The sequence below is a fragment of the Malania oleifera genome, chromosome 2, assembly GCF_029873635.1.
Source record: "Malania oleifera isolate guangnan ecotype guangnan chromosome 2, ASM2987363v1, whole genome shotgun sequence".
In the NCBI taxonomy this organism is placed as follows: domain Eukaryota; kingdom Viridiplantae; phylum Streptophyta; class Magnoliopsida; order Santalales; family Ximeniaceae; genus Malania; species Malania oleifera.
Window position 1 is genome coordinate 43,785,909 of NC_080418.1, and position 18,884 is coordinate 43,804,792.

At 36.6% G+C, this 18,884-nt stretch overlaps 1 protein-coding gene across 1 annotated transcript in view; it reads left to right on the top strand.

The window, feature by feature from the left end:
- The window catches only part of LOC131148158 (uncharacterized), a 110,593-nt gene that overhangs the window by 78,453 nt on the left and 13,256 nt on the right, over positions 1-18,884 (top strand). The gene's annotated exons all lie outside the window — the stretch shown is intronic.

The window sequence follows — 18,884 nt, forward strand, 5'->3', positions numbered from 1 at the left end:
TTGTGCCTGAATGCACAAAGGTTGCACTGCAAGATGAGGTCGAGCATGAGTACGTAGTCTAGCAGGAGGTTCCTTGTCATGCACGTCCCCTTCCAATACTCGCAGCCATTGTAATATAAACCGTGAAAACATGTGACGGATAATGTGGTGGACGTCTGTAGAATCTATTGCCAACCATGGGATATCATCAACCTTCTTATGGGATCACGCCATATCAATCAAGTTGGTTGTTAGCTCAAATGCAATCCCCTAAACCTCAATGGGCCAAACCCTTGTGATTAGATTTTGCTACATATTCCGGTAGAACTCCTAGAACAACTCGAGATAGTATATCATGGTCAGTGGAGTCATGTAATGGTCTAGCTTCCTCCTCTCGAGGATCTCAATGTAGCACCTCTTTCTCTCATGGGCTTAGCTCTCATCAAGTCGAAATGTATACATCGCCTGAAATCATAATCGTCAAGGGTCATCCTCTGAGCCCTCTACCTTCCGCTAGTCTGCACCTGCTCTTTCAAGGTTGCTTGACCCCTCTTCTTTGGTTGAGCAGGTGGAATTCGATAATACTCGGATTTGGACTCCTCCCTGGGCTAATCCTCAACTCTCTTTCGCTTGGTAGCGACATATGACTATTGAGGCTTCTTAGAAGCAGCACGTGATGCTGAGCGACGTGTCATGGTTGAATAATCTCGGAAGGAGACTATATGGCTCGATGAAGTTGGACGCATATAGGTAGAATGGAATATGAATGGTGGAGAATGGGAAGAGGCACGTATGCAGTGAGGGGAGAAGAAGAGCCCTCGTACAGAGGTGGCTAAAACTCACGGCCAAGGAAGAAGGAAACAAGTTAGGGCTGGTTGTCAAAGGTGTGGGAGATGCCGATGAGGATTGTCAGAGGTCGCCAGACGTGAGGAAGGGTTGGGCAACAACATATGGACTAAGTGCAATGAGGTGGTGCGAAGAGAGAGCAAAATGAGAGAGTTAGGGCTTCATGAGAAGAAAATGAATTTAAAACGATTTTACAGTCTCAACCAGGCCACACCTGCTTTGTGCTAGTCGCCCCCTAGTCGCACCCCCAAATTAAAATGGAAAGTAGACCCTCGATGAGGTTGTGCCAGTATGGAGTGCTGGTAGTGCCTTGGTCGAGCCATTCTGGAATTTCAATGGTCACACGCACACCCAGACTCGACCAAGTCACACCTAAGGGAGGTGATGGTCGTGCCATGGTCAAACCCCTCTAGAAAAGTTTAGGACTTTTGAAATTTTAGGGGCAAAAATGGAAATATAGTCATGCCTTTGAGCTTGTTGGTCGAGCCATGGATGACCTATTCTGTAAAGAGGGCTACATTTCCCTAATTAAAGGCCATAAAGGGTGGACCTAGTCGCACCCAAGGAAGCCCTAGTCGCACCTTGACTGAGATACTAACCTAAGACCTACTCTAAGGACTCTAAACTCTAATAAACCCTACAATGTACAACCTAAAGACTCATAGACTAAAGAAAACAAGAAAAACTAGTGGGTTGCCTTCTCGAAGCACTAAGTTTATCATATTCAGCCATACGCAATGAAAGCTCTTGTCGAACTCACCCGGGTTCAATAATATGAATTTCTTCCACTAATCCCTTACTAGTCCTTTTGTCACATGCCAAATCCTACTCTCTAGACTAGAAGCTCAGTCACAAATAGCCGAGATATGTGCATACAGGTCCTCTAGACCTACGAAGGAGAGGTGATCAAACTGCAGCATGGCCTCAAGGGGATCCTTTAGAAGGATCGACAGGGCAACCTCCTCAAGACATTCGTTAATCATGTCCACGTCCATAGATTGGACGTCATCTGATGGGTGTTGGGAAGCATGAAACACATTCAATAGGAGCTTCAGATTGCTAAAGGATATATCCATGATCCTGGTTCGACATTGAATACAAGCATTAGTGACTTAACTCTAAAACCACCTTGGAGATTAACTCCCAAGTATAAGAGTGTCAGCAAGTAGTAATTAAGGGAAGTCCCTAAGTCATCTCTACAAGGAATGATGTATTTTTTATTCCAAAATTTACTATTACCCAAAATGAAAGGAATTAAAACACTTCAACTAACTAAAATGGTATTTGCAATGGAATGGGGTTTTTGCACAAGATCCAAAGATTGTTTTTTTTCTTGATTTTCTATTGGATGGTAAGTTATCTAATCAATGGCCTAAATGAAATTAAAAAGCAGCATGTTCATAACCCAAATAAGACATAAAATATAGTTATAAAACAAGTTAAAAAATTCATGCGCCAATGTCCGTGCCACCAGCACTATTTTTGTCCCTAAATCATAAGAAATTGAGGATGTGTGTTGAGTGAATAGTGATTATCCTTGCTTTGAGGAGCTAAACCACATTCAACAACATCATCTAATCCACTATTTTTAACAATAAATTTCCAAATATGATTGTTCATGCTCTAATAGACATTTCATCAAACACCTTGTGTGCAAGCTTGTTGCTTAACCAAATTTTAGTCTTTTGTGTTTTAAAACATCCCATGCATGCAAATAAAACATAAACAACTACGCAAAACCAATGCAACCAATATTACTCACTTAATGATTCTTCCAAAAAATAAAATAAACAATAAAAAAATTAAACAAATAAAACAATCCTACCTTTAAACATTCAGACAAAGAACCAAATCCTACGTTTAAAAATTCAGACAAAGGACCAAAGATGAGAACTTTATTAATCAAATAAAACATTCAACCATAAAATTCGCAATCTAACATTAACTTAAACAAAAAAAACACAAACCAATAACTCAAATGAAACAAACTTGATCTAACAATAAATCAAAATACGGTATTGAAATAAAAATGAAGTTAAAACAAATAAAGGACAAAAGATGGAAAAATGAAGGAGAGGAGTGAATATTTCGTGGTGTGACCAAATGGAGGGGATTCCTCTCTTGGTTCAGGTGCCCCAATAACTCAAATCTTCAGCTTTGCAAACTCCCTTCAATAGCCTTCAAAATAAACTCCAAAATGGTGAGCATAAGAACTAGGAGTGGAATAATGGAGAAGGAAGGAGGAGAGAAGAGGGTTCTAATCCTTGTGTAATCATAAGGATGCCCCAAAACTCCCAGCTACTTCTGCTATCAAACTTATGGCCTCCCAACCTTCACAACCTCACATTGGGCCACACACACACACACATAAAATCCCTTGCTTTCCTTCCTCCTTTGCTACCCTAGCTACATTTCCCCTTGAGATAGGCGCATAAACATATTTTGGGTGGCCCATGTGGCTGTTTTTTTAATTCTTTTTATAACCAGGCTGCCCTTGTTGCCTACACAAAAGTGCACACGGCCTTCACTTGATAAAACATGTTTTTCCCCCAAAAATCAGCCCTAGCCGTGTGCGATTCCTTCATATGGGTGCATGGGCCTGTTTGGATGGCCTACGGGGATTGTTTCTTCATAGCTTTGCTACCCCTTGCAGCCCACAACACATATGCACGAATTTGCAAACTTAAAAACGCCAAATCCAACTAGGAATAACCCTTTTTAATCTTTTAAAACTCTAATCCAACAAGGATGCCCGCATGGGCCTTCTTTGCATGGTCCATGCTTTTGTTTATAGCCCATCAAGTGTGTCCACCTTGTGCATCCTTCATTGCTTTAAAATATGTGTGTCTTCAAATTTTATTCCCTAGCGTTGTGTTGTAGTAACTAAACATGGATGTTGTAAATGTACGGGCAAAGAAAGGATAATTATCTCAAATCATCAATTGAGTTCAATGTTGAAATACTGGACATAATTAGGCATTTAAATAAAATTGTAATACTTAATTAATGCATTTAAACACCTAATTATGTAACTTTGATGTGTAATCACGCCCCCCAACTAACGCTTTGCTAGTCTCTAGCTAATAACCTGAATGCATTCATACTAGGGGAATAGCAACCATAATTCCAGTATTTTTGAAAATCATATTCCATGAAATATGCATGTTGAGTTTAGGAATACATGAAACAGATTAATCCAAGTTATGTATCAACTAAGAGATTTATACACGAATTAGTAAATCAACCAAGGTAATGGAATGTAACAAAGCTTGTGTGCATGGGAATAAGACTAGAATTCCAAGATTGACTACCAAAAGACATTAACAATTTCAATTACAACAGTTAATCTAAGATAGTCACAGGGTCTTACTCTAATTTAAAATCATTGTAGTTGTAGCTTTCATACTATTACACTTTAAAATGTACTTATTTTCTTATTTAGCAAGGACCCTGGTAATAGGTAGCCATTTCCATTACTCAGATATACAATGGCGGCTTTTATACTACTACACTTTAGAAGGCACTTACTTTCTCATTTTGTTAGGACCCTGGTAATAGGTAGCCCTTTCCAATACACAATTGTTTCTTTCTTTTTATTTATTTATTTTTTTAAAATTTCTCTTTTTTTTTTTATTTTCTTTTTGCAATTGATCTATGGCTTGTTTCTCATTTTCATTTGCTTAAAACTTTTTTTTTCTAAGCCATTAGGATATGGTTCATTAGAGTCCCAAATAACTGAAGTGTACATCAACCAATAACGACCTAAGGTATTCTTTCCAAATATTCTTAACTATGTTGTGTGTGTTTTAGCAAAAAAATTTTAACATCCTTGGTTGAAATTAAGTAAAATGAATAAATTTCCCTTTCGATTTAAACTCTAATTTGCACTACATCTTACATGCTCCATGTCCTCAAAAGAAAGAAAAAAATTGGCATGTAAAGTTCACTAATACGGAATTTAGTATGCTCTAAGCTCAATACAAGCACTTCCCCAAGGTGGACCAAACTGTCTAACATATGCAAACATCATATAAGTATCTATAACATGGCAGCACACATTTGCACATATAAATACTCTCCCCCTAACTAAAATGAAGTATTGTACTCAATGATTGAAAAGAAAAGCAAAAGAATAATACTGAGAGAAGTAGAAGAGTACTTGGTTAAAAAAGTAAGGGACAAAGAAAAAATTGAAATTAAAAAAAAAAATTCCTGCAAACAAACTAGAAATAAACTAAATAAAGAAAAATGAAAATAAAGGAAAGTAACACATCACTGCATGTCACGAGGCTTGGGAAAAATTTCATCTGGTGGGTGCAGGTTTATAAACTAACTCGCGGGTCTCCAAATTTGAGTCGCCACAACAAAATTTCATCAGTTGGATGTAGGTTTTTAGGTTGAACTGGCGGGTCTCCAAATTTGAGTCACCTCAACAAATCTATTTTGTTATTTACATACAAATAAGCTTTGAATAAATCAATGCTCTTCAAGGCATCAAATAAAACATATTTAGATTGAATTTCTTGTTTTAACAAGAAAGGATTTTATCCAGTATAGTTTCTAGGAAATTCACTTCATTAAGAACAAATCTTTGGGGAAGAGTTGTTGGAATAGTTACCTTAGGTTCTTTAGAAACATCAAAAACAAAATTTTTACATGGTTCTTTGAAAGTGGAACTCTCTCCTTGTTAGAAAAGGTGTATTCCCAATAGGGGGGGGTGAATTGGAAATTTTAACTTTTCTCCTAGGTTAAGTTAGAAGTCAATATGTTTTGGTAACCCAGAGTCTCTCTACACAATTCCAAATGTGCTGATAAATAAAATACGTGAAATTTAAATCATGCTTATCATTCATACTATAACATATACGTGCGGTAAATATAAAGTGCTGAAATGTAAATAGACCCACGATATGTTATCAGGGTTTGGCCAACTGTGCCTATGTACCGCCTCTAGCTTGCAAGCCAGATCATTCCACTAATAGCTCACTTAAGGGTGGAGCGGCACCATTTACAACTAGGTCAAATTAAAATAGGGCTGACCTCAACCTTAACTAGGTCAATTAGCGGGGCTAACCTTAGCCTACACGCCTTAACAGGACGACGCACCTAACTTTCTTAACTGGGTCTAAGCCAATCCGGGACTATTCCAGGGCTAGTCTCCCTCTTCAGGCACGTGCCTGGAAATACAACAAATGTGTATTACAATCAAATGGTACAATGATTGTGCTTTCGTGTAAAGCAGATATGTACCCGAATACGCGCAATAACATACACCACAAATATGATTCAATATGTAAGCTCAATGTGGTCTAAATGGTTCAACTCTCAAAAGTATTTTCTATCAGTGGAATGCATATGTGAGAGTGTCAAACAAACAATCTTTGTGTCCCAAGATATGTTCAATCTAATAGCTCACACAAAGAAACTAGCTAGACAATATATATATATATATATATATGTATGTATATTTCAATGAGCAGGTTTCTTCAATCATATGATGCTCCAGTAATATATATATGTTCGGTTTGCAAAAGATATTCAATCTTTGTATTCAGCAAAGGATATGTGAGTTAATGAATATTGCAACAAAGATTTTATCACACAAACAAATATCTCTTTAAAATATTTATCAAGATAAAGCACACTAGATATTTGAAGGTATTTGAAAATATTTTGCACCCAAAACAAATACAATCTTCTCAAAATTTTGCAATGAAGGTGCAAGCTTAGAAGATCTATCAATGTCTTCATAGGATAGACTTATCAATAAAGTCTCCTAAGAATCCTTAGGTTTTGCTCTCAAATAAAATCGTGTCAATCAAATAGAACAATGGCGAGCAAACCTTTTCAAACACACATTCAATCCACATACAAATGATGTAGGTACTAATAAACGATAAGCATGAGTGAATGAGGCTCAAAAGTGAGTAGTATAGGCTTTTGAGTTTTCAGAGAGTTCTCCACTAATCAAAGTGGCTAATCCATGCTTCATTTTCACAAATGATCTCATATATATAGAGATGAGAGAAAATATGACCATTGCGGACCTATTGGGTATTATTAGAGAAGTTTAATGATGTTTAAAGCATTTTAACCCTGTTTCAAAAATATTTAACTGCGGTAAAAATCAGGGCAACCCAAGAGGTCTGGTCGACCAAGTCTCATATGGTTCGGTCGACTAGGGGACTTTTGAACTGAGGGCTCGGTTGACCTGGAGAGGGCAATTTCTCAATTTTATGAGGTTTGACCGACTAGGCCATTTTGAACTGGCTGGTTCGATCGACCAGACCATTGGGATTTCTCCCGAGGACCCTTGGTCGACCAGGTAGTTGGAGTTCATTTCTGTCTTGGTCGACCAGATGGTCAAAATTTTGACCCCAGGGGGTTTCGGTCGACTAAGGCTCTTTAAACTACCTGGTTCGGTCGACCAAGGCCTTGGTCAACTATTGACCTAGGCCTGGTTCGGTCGACCAGGGCAGAATGAACTGCTTGATCGGTCGACCGAAAGTGCACCAAGTGTGCATTTTGGTCCTGTTTTGAGACATATAAGCCTTATTCAAGTGCCTAATAAACATATGTGTAAATGTGTGTCTTATGGTCACTTATGTCCAAAATTAAGACATCAAAAAAGTCCAGTGTCAGTCAACCAAATCCCTAAGGTCTTTCTAAGGTCATTTCTCACTCACGGTTTGTTTGAGCTTACGTATTATCATGCATGTGATGTGTGTGAGCTTATTACAAACCAGAGCCCTAGTTACTATTACAGACCAATTAAATGAAATATATTACAATGCTGAATAGAAATTGATCTTCAGGCTTTGCTTTCTTTGTGTACATCTTGATCTTAATAATCTTAGTTCCTGCACAAAAACTCAAACACTCATTAGATACAATGAGTATTTGTCATAATCAAAATCGGGCATGACCTATAAGGTCAACACTCCATTTTGATAAACTTCTCTATATGGTGTGCCAATCACCTTACCACTATGGAGATTTTTTATGGAATTGCAATCTTTGACATTTACTCCAATAGAGGATGAAGGTTCCATGGATGCAACCTGCACTTGGGTATTTAGCTGGGTTTGAGATGGGGTTTCACCTTTCTGTAGTGCACTCAATGTTGTGTTCAGCCTAGTCAAATTGGTCCTTATGTCGTTAATGGCTCGAGAATTCTGAGTGCTGATCATATTTTGGCTTGCCATGAATTACTGAAACGTGGCAGCCATCTGAGCAGCTGCATCATCCATTGACTTCTTAGTAGGTTGAAAAGACTTCTCATGTTGAGCCACTGGGTACTGCTAAAATGTTTCCTGAGTAGATGTAGCTTGCTGACTTGATTGCCTTAGATCATTTCTCCATGAGAAATTAGGGTGATTCCGCCATATTGGAGTGTAAGTATTTGAAACTAGTGGGTTCTATGGTCCACCCACCCAACTTACATTCTAAGGTTGCTCTATACCATTCTTCTTTTCCATCTCCAGAGCATCCAATCTTCTGGTGGTTGCAGCCAAACGTGCCTGAACATCAACTTCATCCTTCAGTTCATATCGCCCTCCACCAGGTATTACTCTTAATAGCTAAGTTGCAATTAGATTTTTGTCAATCTTGGTATTCCACTACTCAGAATTTTCAGCTAGATAATCTAGAAAACCGAATGCATTTTTAGGCTCCTTGTTTAAGAAATCTCCTGAACACATAGTATAAACAAATTACTTGGATTCAGGAGTTAAGGCAGTGTAGAAATAGTTGACCAGTCACCGTAATTCAAATCCATGGTGGGGACACATGCTAGCCAAATCTTTAAATCTCTCACAGCTTGCATGAAATGCCTCATCAACTCTCTACATGAATTGACTTATCTGTTCCTACAAAAATTGAGTTCTCTATACGAAAAAAAATTTATGTAGAAATTCTTTTTGCATATCAGCCCAACTAGTAATAGAGTTTGGTTTAAAAGAATTAAACCACATCTTAGTCTTATCTTTTAACGAAAAAGGAAATAAAGGCAATGTAATTGTCTCATTAGTCATAGCCATATTCATGAATGTAGTACATGCAATGCAATCTATTTGACTCGTCCCTAGCCCACGACAGCAAACATGAGTGCCACAAATATCAAATGCTTCAAACAACTAAGACAGGAGAAAATACAAAACGAGTATAAAAACAAAAGCTACTAACTAAAAACACCTTAGAGATTAACTCCCATGTATAAGAGTGTCCGCAAGTAGTAACTAAGGGAAGTCCCTAAGTCATCTCCACAAGGAATGGTGTATGTTTATTCCCAAATTTACTTTTACCCAAAATGAAGTGAATTAAAAGACTATAACTAACTAAAATGGTATTTGCAATGGAATGGTGTTTTCAGACATGATTCGAAGATGGGTTTTTTTCTTTATTTTGTATGAGATGGTAAGTTATCTAATCAAAATACTAAATGAAATTATAACACAACATGTTCATAACCCAAGTAAGACATAAAATATAGTTACGTAACAAGTTCAAAAATTCATGTGCCAATGTCTATGTCACCAACACTATTTTTGTCCCTAAATCATAAGAATTTGAGGATGTGTGCTGAATGAATAGTGATTATTCTTGCTTCTAGGAGCTAAACCACATTCAAAAACATCATCTAATCCATTCTTTCTAACAAAAAATGGCCAAATATGGTGTTCATGCTCTAATAGACATTTTATCAAACACCTTGTGTGCAACCTTGTTACTTAACCAAATTTTAGTCTTTTTGTGTTTTAAAACATCCTATGAATGCAAATAAAACCTAAACAACTACAAAAAACCAATGCAACCAATATTATTCACTCAATGATTCATCCAAACAATAAAATAAATGATAACAAAATTATATGAATAAAATAATCCTACGTTTAAACATTCAGACAAAGAACCAAATCCTACTTTTAAAAACTTAGACAAAGGACCAAAGATAAGAACTTTATTAAAAAAATAAAACATTCAACCATAAAATTCTTAATCCAACATTAACTTAAACAAAACAAACTCAAACCAATAACTTGAATTAAACAAACTTAATCCAACAATAAATCAAAATACGTTATTGAAATAAACATGAAATTAAAGCAAATAAAGGACAAAATATGGAAGAATGAAGGGGTGGAGAGAAGATTTCACGGTGTTTCCAAATGGAGGGGATTCCTCTCTAGGTTCGGCTGCCCCAACAACTCCAATCCGCAACTTTGCAAACTCCCTTCAAAGCCTTCAAAATAAACTCCAAAATGGTGAACACAAAAACAAGGAATGGAAGAGTGGAGAGGGAAGGAGGAGAGAAGAGTGGAGAATAGGGTTCTATCACAAGGATACCCCAAAACTCCTAGCTACTGCTGCTCTCAAATTTATTGCCTCCTAACCTTCAAAAAAAACATTCAGCCATACACACACATACAACCCTTGCTTTCCTTCCTCATTTGTTGCCCTAGCCGCATGTCCCCTTGAGATAGGCGCATGGGCCTATTTTGGGTTGCCCATGTGACTTCTTTTTCTCATAACATGGCTGCCCTTGCAGCCCACACACAAATTTTCATGGCGTTCACTTGATAAAACATGTTTTTCCCCAAAAATCAGCCCTAGCTGTGCGGGACTCCTTGAAGTGGGTGCATTGGCCTATTTGTATGGCTCATATGGCTTGTTTTTTCATAGCTTGGCTAACCCTTGCAGCCCACAACATATATGCACGAATTTTCAACCTTCAAAACCCCAAATCCAACCAAGAATAGCCTTTTTAATCTTTTAAAATTCTAATCTAACAAGGATAACCGCATGGGCCTTCTTTGCATGGCTCGTGCTCTTGTTTCTCTTTAGTCTTTATGGTCCATCAAGTGTGTCCTCCTTGTTCATCCTTCATTGCTTTAAAATATATGTGCCTTCACCTTTTATTCCCAAGCATTGCCCTACAATAATTAAGCATGAATGTCATAAATTTACGGGCAAAGATAGGATAATAATCTCAAACGTATCAATTGAGCTCAATGTTGAAATGCTGGAGATAATTAAGCTTTCAAGTAAAATTTTAATACTTAATTAATGCATTTAAACACCAAATTATGAAACTTTGACACGTAATCATTTAGCCGCAGCTAAGAATGGTCGACCTATAAAGGATAAGGATCGGATCTTTGGCCGGGTTGGTGAGTTCCATGTTTAAGACAATGAAATCAATGGGGTAAAAGAACCTATTGACCTTTACTAATACTTTCTCAACAACACCCCAAGGATTTTTAATAGATCGGTCAATGAAACTCAAGGTGACCAGGGTAGGCTTAAGCTCTCTTAAACCAATTTTTTTGTAAACCGAGTAGGGAAGTAGGTTCACACTCGCTCCCAAATCTAAAAGGGCCTTATCGATAGTGTAATAGCTGATTACACATGAGATTGTGGCAACACCAGGGTCCTTAAGTTTTAAGGGAATATAACCTAGAAGAATTGAGCTCATATCCTATCTCTTTTATTCATGTGCACTCTAGATTTGCACTTTTGGGTGCATAAGTCCTTGAGAAACATGGCATAAGTCAAAACTTACTTGATGGCACGTAAGAGAGGAAGATTAACCTTTACTTGCCTAAATGTGTCCATTATTGACTCTTCAATTTCTTCTTTCTTAGGCTTAGAATGTTCCTGAAGAGCTGTAGGATATGGCATTGCAGGGATAAAATGGTGCAATGCTCCTTCAGCAAAGGAGGTGGGAATCTCAGGATCGCTCACCAGATTGGAGGAGGAGGGGATGCATGGTTCAACACTGGGCTCTACCCTCATCTTCTTCTTTCCCTTACCTTGGTCTAACTTCTCCCTGACCCTATTATCAATCTCCCTATGACTCCTAAGGTGACGTATCCTCCATCTTTCAATGTAGTGGATGTGAATTTTGATTTGTCTCTCGTCATATGCCTTGAGTATCCACTATCTACGTACCATTTATCCCTTGAGGAGGATGTTCTGAAGCATACCTCATGATTGCCATGTGCCATTAGACATCGATTTGCAACTTCATTCCTGCTTTAGCTACTGTTCGAACTACTAGAACATGGTTCATCCCAAGTGATAACTTTCATTGCCTTCTTTTTCTTTTTGGAGTCCTTCTTGAGCATGGACACTCCGGCTTGATGTGGCCAACCTTTTTGCAGTTGTAGCACGTCGGAGGATCTGACTTTTTTTCTCTCTTTCTGAACTCTCCTTTTTCTATTCTCAAGCCCTAATATTTTCTAGCAAATCTCCTATTCTTTTTAAAGAAATTACCGAAATTTTTGGTTAGCAAGTCCATGTCCTGTCTTATCACTTTTGTTACAGGAGCTATTTGTAGATGCTTTGAGAGTTGTAGCCTTCTTTGTTCTACTCTACTCATTTTTCCTTTCGTTGATGGCCATTTCATAGGTGATGAGGGATCCAATCGTCTAGTGTCATTTCTTTAAAATTTCTCCCTTTGGCTATAGCTGTTGCTTTTGATTCCCAGATAAGAGGTAATCCTCTGAGCACCTTCCTAATCATCTCATAAGAAGAATACTTTTTTTCAAGAGCATTAAGAGAATTTGTAATATGTGTAAACCTAGTGTACATAGATGATGTAGTTTCATCCTGAGTCATTTTAAAGGCTTGGTATTCACTTATGAGCATGTCAATACGACTATCCTTAACATCCTTAGTTCCTTCATATGTGATTTCTAATTCATCCCAACTATCTTTAGCATTTTTGCAAACCATGATTCTATGAAATTTATTTGCATCTAAAGCACAATATAAAGCATTCATAGTGCTAGAATTTACTTGCAATGACTTAATGTCATCTTCACTCATTTCTTCCTTAGTTTTAGGAACATTTTTATTTTCAATAGTTTTCATAGGTATATAGTCTTCCTTGGCAACAACTCTCCACACTCTCCAATCCATGGTTTGAAGGAAATTTTTCGTTCTTTGTTTCCAAAATGTATAGTTAATAGCATAGAAGATTGGAGGGAATGAAGATGATTGTCCCTCACCAAAAAGGGATACACCAAGATGAGCCATATAATCTTTATACAAATACGTTTAAGCCTTTTGTAACAAGGCTTCGATACCAATTTCTAGTTTTGGTGAAATCCCAATAGGGGGTGTAGAATTGGATATTTAATAAATTAGGTAAACTATTTAACCTATTTAACAAACAAGAACAATCTAAAGTTTGGAGTTTATCAATCAATCACAAACACTACAAATATATAAACATACAAGTGCAGAAATTAAAGGAGTGTAAGGATAGAGAAAACAAACGCAACGATTTTACAAGATTTGGCTATTCCTGCCTACTTCCATGCCTCAAGACAACTGCTTGAGGATTTCCACTATTGGCTCCTTCAAGCAAGGCGGAGCTACCTCATACAACCGTCCTTCACTCAGGTGGAGATACCTGTTACAACCCTCCTTGTAAGCAGAGATACCTCTCCAAGAGATATACCCTCACTTGGCACAGTTCAAACCCGAACCGTAAAATAAGAAATAAAAATAAGGTTTGTGTACAACAAATGCTCCTTCAAGAGCTAATGTGCAAAATGAAAGAAGCTTCCTAATGCACTCTCAAAATATAAGAATGAAGCTCAGTAGAGATTGGATGGTTTTCTCAAATGGACTTTTGCAAATAATGAGAGTAGGAGAACTTTTGATTTTGTGAAGAAGTATGAAATATGCTCAAGGATTCAAGAGTGTTTGATCATTCATCAAAATTATTCTCCAGGTGTTTAAGCTTGGTATTTATAGGCAAAAGTAAGATATGGTCGTTATGTGACCCTTGGGGCTTTAAAATAATATTATATTTCAAAATATAGCCGTTTTTTCTGACCATTCTAGGTGCAACCTGAGAGTTTCGTCGACTGACGTAAGGCGATTTTCCATTTTCTCGACGTTTGGTGGACTGGCAATTGATCCAGTCAACCGAATCATAAGATGAAGAACTTTGGTTGACCAGGCTATACATCTACTCAACTGAATTCTTATAAATTTGATATTTTTAGCCGTTTTCAAGTTCAAACTCATTTCAAATCTTTTGAATTTGTTTATCCTTTTTGAAAAAAAGATATTCCATGAAAAGTTGAGTTCCTAATGTCAAGTTAAGGTCATGAGTGAGCCTCATATCAAATAAATGAGATATACATTTACAATTGAAACCTAAAAGTATTGCAACTGAAAAAATACATGTCTTCAAGGATTGCTCTTCAATTTGCCATGGAATGTGCCAAATGATGTCTTAGTTTGAGTGTTTCATGGCTTCCATTTTGTATCAATCATTTTTGTTTTCTGAAACTTAATCATGTTCATATACAAAACGCACAAATGAGATGCTTTGATTTGTCATTATTAAAATAGGATAAGACTCAAAAAGTCAACATCTAGAAAATCTTCTTGTTTAGTTGTTGGCTTCCTCGACCAGGTTGCACCTTCAGGATCTCTTGGTCACGCCTTGGTCGAGGTATTCTATGATTCTTCAATTAATTAGCACTTTGGAGTCTTCATTTCATGACCTTGTCGCCCCTTGTGATTGCTTGGTCACACCGTATGGTCAAACTAGGCTATGTTTCTATGTTTGGGACAAGGCCTTGGAGACTTGGTAGAGCAGTTGGTTGAGCCTTGTGCTTCCTAATTGCTTCCTTCACTTCTTGCACTACTTAACTCCTTAGTTTAAGCTTCAGTTTCATGAAACATGAAACAAACCATGTGTAACTCCGAACTAAGATAAAAAAGGATAATTAAAATGAAAATGAGAACAAAGCAAAGGAAAATGGGGGGCCTAAAATAGTACATTTTAAGAACACATCACATTCACTGTCAATGTATGCCTCAACGATTGAACCTTCCAGTTGTGCCTTATTGCGCATATAGTTCTTTCAAGTTGACAAGAACCAGCGTATTTTACATAGCATAAGTGATGTCTACAAATAAAGTGAGGAAATCATGTGAACATTGTTGCATCATAAAAATTACCTCTCAATAGGATTCATCCAACGATATTGCATTGGTCCTGCAATGATGGTCTCCCTTGGTAAATGGACGGCAAGATAGACCATAACATCAAAAAATGCTGGTAAAAATATTTTCTCAATCTTGCATAATATGATTACAATGTCCTTCTATAATAGTTCAAGTACGTTTAAGTTCAATTACTTTAAGCACTGCTGTAGAAAAAAAATTGTCAACTCAATTAGCATTGAGCGAACATCGTCAGTCAAGCATCCATGAACGAAAACTTGTAGAACCCATTAATTAAGGACATGATAATCATGACTTTTTATTCCAAACATCTTACCTTCCTTCATACTTATGCATCGAGATATGTTAGATGCATACCCATCAAGGAACTTCACTGATTTCAACCATTCAAAGAAATTTTTTTTTTTTTTCATCAATCAAAAATGTGTAATAAGCTGATTGCATGAGAAGGTTGTCTCCATCACAAATCAAGTGCAACTCAGGCCATACTCCTATCTCTTCCATATCTCGATGAGCATTTGCATTGAACTTTGCCCTCCCATTTATACCAACAATGTACCGATCACATTCTCACGAATGTGCTTCTCAATGTGTATAACATCCAAGTTGTGGCTTGTGTGAAATTTGGTGTAATCCCAAAAAAAGGGGTGGCGATTTGGGTATTTTAAAATTTATAAGTATTTAAGTATTAATATTAAAAAGGCACAACCACACAACCACAAGTTCGAAGATACACAAGTTTTTGTATTACACAAACTAATAGATTTAAGTTATGTATTCCACAACCAATCAGTATTTCCCAATCAATTACAAGTACATTAAATATTTTTTACATACACAATAGGAATATATGAAATTAATAATCAAATGCAGGCAAAAATAAAAATGAGATAAGGGAAGAGAGATGCACACTCCAGATTTTATGAAGTTCGGCAACCTCGGCCTACATCCTGGCCTTAGGCAAACTATCGAAGGACTCCACTATACTACTCCTTAACCAAGTATGAAGTTTCCCATTACAATCCACTACTTACAAGAGGCGTAACTTTCTCCTCCCCGCTTCTCATCCTGAACCGTAAATATAATAGATAAAATTTTTTGGATACACTTAGATTGTTTCTCAACAAGCTAATGTGTACAAGTGAAATACTAAATACTCTCACAAGATATAACTTGAAGCTCAAAGGAGTAAACGTGTTGATCTCAATATGATTTTTTTAATAAAAGAATATATGGTTTTTGTATAAAGATATGTATGATGAGTTTCTCAAAAGATCTAAATGCATTACGGTATGTCTCCAAAAAATAATTTCTCAAATAATATGTGTGTTGGAGATCTGGGGTTTGCTCGCAAATAGCTTTTGTAAAAAAAAAAAAAACAGAATATGAAATCTTTGAATAAAGTATGAAAGTGAATGCTTCAATGATTTAGGCCCTAGTATAACCTTTTTCCCAAAAGATTTATCAAACAATGAATATATGGAAAAGCTTTTGAGGTGAAGATTGAATGCCCAATGAAGATACTTTTTTATCAAACCTCAATACCAAAGATGCTTGCAAGATATGTGTATGAATGCCCTTTGAAAACTGAGAGAATGGTTGAAAATGTCGGAATGCGATAGAGTGTCGACAAGAGGGTGCGAAACTAGGTTTTAGGGTTGATATTGACTAGTACTTTCAGCATCTAGATGTTTTCTAATCGTTGGATCATTTAAAAATATTTTAATTAAAAATTATGCCCATTAAGAACTCGAGCGTCGGTTTGCCCAATGGACTTGTCGACGAGTGGACACACTGATCGACGAGTGTCCTTCATTAGATCACCGACGAGACCAGGGGATTCATCGATGAGTGGTTTGTCTAAGAAAGTTAGGGTCTCAGTATTTTCTCGTCGACGAGGACATGCATTAGTCGATGAGTGGCCTTTAGGAATTTGTCGACGAGGTCAAGGGACTAGTCGACGAGTTCCCTGTTATTCAGCCCTATTAACATTCTATAATGCAAATCCAACATAGGAGTAGTGCATATGAATGTTTCATGAAAAACATGCATCCTAGGGTCCGTCTAATGGTCATTTTGAGCTTCCAACTATATCTTATCAGACATGTAAATACAAATATGACTAAATGCAAGTTATAATTGAGAAACTGAATTATCTTCATCCTTTTGTTCTTCTACTTCTATGGAATGAGCCAAGCCGTATACGATTCAAGTTCCTCATAGCTTCCATAGCATTCTTACCATACGTGCATAATAAGTAATGATCCTATTCAAAATCGCAATGCGCGAGTAAGATACAATGTGATTTGTCATTATCAAAATAGGATTGGACTCGTAGAGTCAACAATCTCCCCCTTTTTGATGATGACAAATATATGGGCAATAATTTAGTTTTAGCCTAAAAGGCTCCCTCTAAGAATATGCATGATAAAAAATATTGTAATGTAATCCAAACATAATGAGAATGAAAACAATAAAGTTTTCAATATGCAATTTTGAAACAGTTGGCACAGTTACATCTCCCCCAAGTTTTCTTACTCAAGATATGCCCAACTTTGCTAGGAAAGATTTCTCCCCCTTTTGAAATCAACAAAAAGGGCGAAGGCAAAAAGATATAAACATTTAAAAGAATCTTTAGCTTAAATAAATATCATTTTTGACAAAAACATAACTGGTTTGGAGAAAAATTTTCATGTTGAGCACAAAACAATATTGCAACCAACATCTATACAAGCATGCAACAAAGTGTAGTTCAATATAGTCAAAAAAATTCATGCTTTTATCAAAATGCATCAAATATTCATAAGAGAGTTTACACATTCAATTCACTATGTGAGAAGGCTTAATTTTCACTGCCATAGTATTTTCAAGTTAAGTTGCTCCCCCTCAATTATGCACTCCAATATATCTTTAGGAAACTTCTCTACTGTGCATCAAGCCTAATTCATGTCTGATTTGGATAAGCCTATCCTCCTGAAGTGGTTTCGTGAATATATCAGCTCATTGCTCATATGTGCACACAAACTCAAGTACCACATCCCCCTTTTGCACATGGTCACAAATAAAATGATGTGTAATTTATGTGTGCTTAGTTCATGAGTGTGATATGGGGTTCTTTGAGATATTTATTGCACTAGTATTATGATATTTTGTAGGAATAGTTTCATAGTGCAATCCATATGCCATGAGTTGTTGCTTCATGTAAAGCATTTGAGCACAACAACTCCTAGCCGCTATATATTCAGCCTCGGCTATGTATAGTGCAACTGAGTTCTGTTTCTTGGAGAACCAAGAAACTAGAGATTATCCTAAAAAGTGACAAGTGCCGCTCATGTTTTTTCTATTTACTTTACTACCAGCAAAGTCAGCATCAGAGTAACTTACAATCTCAAAAGAAGTGTATTTAATATACTATAATCCTAGTTCAATAGTCCCAATACGGTATCTAAGTATTCTTTCAAGAGCTAAGAAGTGTGACTCTTTAGGTACAGTCTGAAATCTTGCACACAAACATACACTGAACATAGTATCAAGCTCGCTAGCAGTCAAGTATAATAAGCTACCAATCATGCCATGGTATAGCTTAACATCTACTGGTATACCTTGCTCATCTTTATCTAATTTTGTGGAAGAACTCATAAGTGTTCACAAAATTTTACTGTCTTCCATATTAAACTTCTTGAGAAAATCTCTAATATATTCTGATTGGTTTATAAAAATTTCATGTTTGGACTATTTTATTTGAAGTCATAGGAAGAAATTAAGTTCACCCATTATGCTCATTTCGAATTCATTTTGCATGCAACTTGCAAACTCATCACACAACTCTTCGTTTGTTGCTCCAAAAATGATGTCATCTACGTATATTTGTACTAGGTGCATGCTATCATTTTTGGATTTTATATATAGAGTGTCTCTATCTTCCCTCTGGTAAACCCATTATCTAGTAGAAAACCACTTAATCTTTTGTACCAAACTCTAGGAGCTTGCTTCAATCCATATAAGACTTTAGTCAGTCTATAAACATGTTTTGGGTATTTATGGTTTTCAAATCATAGAGGTTGTTC